The following is a 5,332-nucleotide window of genomic DNA, read 5'->3' as shown; positions in this document are numbered from 1 at the left end:
GTCAGCTTTCCTGCTCTTCTGATGTTGCTTGGCCTGCTGTGTTTGTCCAGCTCTACACCTTGTTATCTGTAGTAGTTGGGGTTTGGGTATTGGAGTGCAGTGGAGAAAAGATGTTGGCAGTTCAGATTAAGTGATTGGAATGTGCAAATGGCAGAACATGGTATGTCTACCTGCTAGATATGAAAGGACAGACAGTCTCACTAGTGTTGGGGGGAGGATGGAAAAGACATGGTGACGGAGAATGTAACAAGTAAAACTAAAAGAAAATGAAGGAATGGGAGTGGTTTCACAATTTGAAGGTGAAAACCAAAAGAATTGCTTATGGTGTAAATCAGAAACAAAAGCAGAAGTTGCTGGAAAAGCTGCACAGGTCTGGCAGCATCTGTGAAAAGAAATAATTATCTCCATGGAAAGAAATCAGGATTAACAAAGTGTGGAGCTGGATGAACACAGCAGGCCAAGCAGCATCTCAGGAGCACAAAAGCTGACGTTTCGGGCCGAGACCCTTCCCTGAAACATCAGCTTTATTGCTCCTTAAATGCTGCTTGGCCTGCTGTGTTTATCCAGCCCCACACTTTGTTATCTCAGATTCTCCAGTATCTGCAGTTCCCATTATCTTTCATGTTTCGGGTTCTGTTCTGAGAAAGGGTCACGAGGCCTGAAATGTTAACTCTGTGCACAATTTGAAGATATTGAACTCAATATTAAGCCCAGAAGGTTGTAATGAGAAACATTAGCTTGCTCTCTCTCCATGGCGACTGCCTGGCCCACTGTGATCTCCAGCATTTGTTGTTTTCAGTCAAACCAAAAACATTACTAGAGTGAGTTAATAGCGCATGTTGAAGAAATGGGAATTTATTGCAGCTAATCATCAGAATTGACATTAACCTAAAATACTTTGGACCTTTTTGTGAAGAATTTATAAAGATGTGAATGTATTTCCCAAGCAGATCAGAAAAAAAAAGCTAAAAGAAAGATGATTTGGAAAAGGAGCTTGCTCACTATAGTTAAGGAAAATGTTTTCTTTTCAAATTGCAAGATGATGCAAAAGTGATGCAGGGTTGTTTTGGGGAATGTTTTGTTCTTCCCCTCAGAGAATCAATTGAATAGAAACTATTTTTTTCTGCTGACAGGTTGCAATTTCACTGTCTCTGTCAATGACACATTCTGCCTCGAGCAGAATTAACCTTTTAACTCATTTCACTCAGGGGTATAACAAAATACTCTGCAATTTTAAAGAAATATAGCAAAAACTAAATCGCCGGAGGCCAGTGACCAGCAGTGTGTTGGATCGGTGCTGGGTCCACTGCGTCTCGTCATTAACATAAATGATTTGGATGCGAACATTGGAGGTCTGGTTAGTAAATTTACAGGTGACACCAAAATTGGAGGTGTAGTGGACAGCAAAGAAGGTTGCCTCAGAGTACAAAAGGACCTTGATCAGATGGGCCAATGGGCCGAGGAGCGGCAGATGAAGTTTAACATAGATAAATGTGAGGTGCTGCATTTTGGAAAGGAAAATCACAGCAAGACTAATACACTTAATGGGAAGGTCCTAGGGGGTGTTCCTGAATAAAGAGACCTTAAAGTGCAGGTTTATTGGCCCTTGAAATCATGTAGACAAGGTAGTGAAGAAGGCATTTGGTATGCTTGCGTTTATTGGTCAGTGCATTGAGTATCGGAGTTGGAGGTCACGTTGTGGCTTTACAGCACATAGGTTGGGCGACTTTGGAATACTGTGCTCAGTTCCGGTCTCCCTGCTATAGGAAAGACATTGTGAAACTTGGATGGGTTCAGAAGATTTACAAGAATGTTGCTAGGGTTGGAGGGTTTGAGCTGTAGGGAGAGGCTGAAAAGTCCGAGCCTATTTTCCCTAGCGCATTGGAGTCTGAGGGCTGACCTTATAGATGTGTATAAAAACATAAAGGGCATGGAGAGGGTGAATAGACAAGGTCTTTTCCCTTGGGTGAGAGAATTCAAAACCAGACAACATAGGTCTAAGATGAGGGGGAAAGATTTAAAAGGGACCTTAGGGGCAACTTTTTCATGGAGAAGACAATGGTTGCATGGAACAAGCTGCCAGAGGAAGTGGTGGAGGCTGGTACAATAGCAACATTTAAAAGGCATCCGGATGGCTAAGTGAATAGGAAGTGTTGAGAGGGATATGGGCCAAATGTTGGTAAATTGGACTAGATTAGTTTAGGATATCTGGTTAGCGTGGACGAATTGGACTGAAGGGTCAGTTTCCATGCTGCTCCATGATTCTATAACCCTAAATAAGGAATTCACACTGATTAACTAAGTTAAAATCACTTCAGTTTAAAAAGGTTTTATGGAAACAATAAAAAAGATGCCACACAGTCCTGAGGGGTTCAGCAGATATTGAAATAGAAAATAAAGTTCCTTTTGAAGTGTAACAAGTTAAACACTAAGGAATGCAACGGCTGTTACTTATATTATCAAACAAAATAATTTTGTCAAAATTCAAAGAAGGAATGTAAAAATAAAATGTGCAAATGCCTGGAACCTCAGGAAGTATTTGGTTTCTTTTTAGAAATTATTTTTCTGGTGGGCAATAAACTTTCTCCAGTACTCCTGACTTGAATAGAATTGTAATTAACAGGAATCCCCACTTAATATGAGGATTAAGACAATCTTCAGTGAAGTTCAATTGAATTTATCAACTTGGTCTTGATGTAAAAGTCACTACAGTCCTAGTTGACCAAAGGGTTTCTCCTTCAATAGAGAGAGACGACTAGTGGTGGTCTAACCGAAGGGCCTCTACACCTCAAACAAGGAGTGAGGCTGAGAAGGAGAGTCCCTCTTGCTGTGGGAAAAGCTGTTGGCGTTACTCTGCATTGTAAACCAGCTGTCTAATCAGCTGGGATCCAAAGCTGCACACAGTACTCCAGCTGTAGCTTAACCAATGTCCAACACAACTCCATTATAACCTCCCAACTCTTCTTAACAATGCACCACTTAATAAAGGCCAGAATCCCACATGCCTTCTTGACCACCCTGTACGCATATTATGTTGCCTTCAAGGACCAGTGTACCTACACACCAAGATCCCGCTGATTCTCAGCACTACCCTTGCTTTGCTAGTTCAACCCCAAATGCATAATTTGATGTATGGGTCATGTATGGTTCCTGGTTGATGGAACAAGCATGTGAAAATATGAGGCACATTGAAGGGTATGTGTTCTTGTGGGTTTTTAAGTTTGGAAACATTGACTTATAATTGTAAAGACCACTGTTAGATCAACCCTCAGCCTTCTTCCTTCAAGACAGGAGACCCACCCTTGTCAATCTTTTCCTGATACATTTTCTAGGATGCACTAACCCTTATGTTCAGAGCAGCTCCATAAGATGTTTACCCAGAAGCAGTGTTTCTACCTTCAGTCTAGACTTGCAGGAGATAGTAGGAACTGCTGATGCTGGAGTCTGAGATAACAAAGTGTGGAGGTGGATGAACACAGCAGGCCAAGCAGCATCAAAGTAGCAGGAAGGCTGAAGAAGGGTCTAGGCCCGAAATGTCAGCTTTCCTGCTCCTCCGATGCTGCTTGGCCTGCTGTGTTCATCCAGCTCTACACCTTGTTACCTCAGGAAAGCTGATGTTTCAGATCTGGACCCCACTTCAGAAGTGACCCAGAATGTCAGCTTTCCTGTTCCTCTGATGCTGCCTGACCAGACTTTCAGGAGATTGTGTGCCTGAGACAGTCATTTCCTGTCCTCTTTTGTGCTGAATTTATTATGGCAGTTTTAAGAGCAGCATGCAAAATTGCCTGCAGAGTTGATCAGCATCTTGATGGCTGGACAAAACAAAATGAAATGGCAGTCCATTTTACACCCAAACAGTTTCTTTTCCATTGATGACCAGACTGAGAGTAAAATGAACCAACTACTTACTACACTCCGTTCCCAAAGCTTTCATACCCTACAACATGATTATGGATGACAGAAGCTATTTGATCAAACTACAAAGATAAAAAAGACCTTTACTTTGTGGACTAAGGGTTAACTGTGCCTTTACTATATTAATAATAGGGGTGGCATGGTGGCTCTGTGATTAGCACTGCTGCCTTACAGTGCCAGGGACCTGGGTTCGATTCCACCCTCGGACGAATGTCTCCCCATGCCGGTGTGGGTTTCCACCAGTTTCCACTCACGGCCCAAAGATTTGCGGGTTAGGTGGTTTGGCCATGCTAAGTTGCCCATAGCACCCAGGGATGTTTAGGTTAGGTGGGTTAGATTAGGGGAATGGGTCTGGGTGGGATGCTCTTCAGAGGGCAATGTGGACTTGTTGGGCCAAATGGCCTGTTTTCGCACTATAGAGATTCTATTCTATGAATAACCGCTCGCTATTGGTAAAAGGAGCTATATCATCATGACGTCAGATTCCATGGTGTGTGTATGTAAGAGCTCCAATGAGAGCTGGATGAACACAGCAGGCCAAGCAGCATCCGAGGACCTATCCACAAACCTGACTGCCCTGGTTGACCCATTGTCTCCACCTGCTCCTGCCCCACCGAACTTATCTCCACTTATAAGCCTTCCTGTTCCTCTGATGCTGCTTGGCCTGCTGTGTTCATCCAGTTCTACATTTTGTTGTCTCAGATTCTCCAGCATCTGCAGTTCCTATTATCTCAGAAACAATTTTTACCCCTCTCTGTTACTGGTTTGAGGAATTCTCACTTCCCCTGCAATCAATGCAGGTAAAGCTACTAAACAGAAAGAGTAGTAAGGACATTATGGGAAACCACAGCACAGGCGGGACTGTCAGAGTTTTTGACAAGCTGCTTGCAATTTTGCCAGTTGGCGTTAGCGGGGCTAAGTTTTCAATTTGCCAAAGTGGGGAAAAATAACCCCAGTGTAGAAACCATTCCATCTTCTTTCTCACTGTTTAGGACCAGGTGGCAAACTGAAAACACAATGTTTACAATGGACAACCAAGAGTATGGACAATAAAATGTAACATCTGGACCCATTAAATTAAGGCCAAAAATTGCAATTTACCCAAGTTGATTGGCTGAAGGAGCTGTTATTTTCACTGGCATTTAACACAGTCCACATTTAATGCAGAAACCATGCTACGATTAATGAAGCATACTTAGATAATGCCTCACCAAGACATAAAGTAGCATCAAACACACGAGACACACAGAGAATTAGGGTTGACCACTTGTTCGATACAGGTAAACAGAGGTCAAACGTTTTTTTATGAGAAAATTCATTTTGTATTTAAGAGATGTGAAATGAATATCCATAAATGTCAGCAGTTTAGATTATAAGCAATATTTATTTAACAATACTGCTTACAAAAAATACATTA

Source organism: Stegostoma tigrinum, chromosome 36 (genome assembly GCF_030684315.1).
Source record: "Stegostoma tigrinum isolate sSteTig4 chromosome 36, sSteTig4.hap1, whole genome shotgun sequence".
Classification (NCBI taxonomy): Eukaryota; Metazoa; Chordata; class Chondrichthyes; order Orectolobiformes; family Stegostomatidae; genus Stegostoma; species Stegostoma tigrinum.
This window is presented reverse-complemented; position numbering follows the sequence as displayed.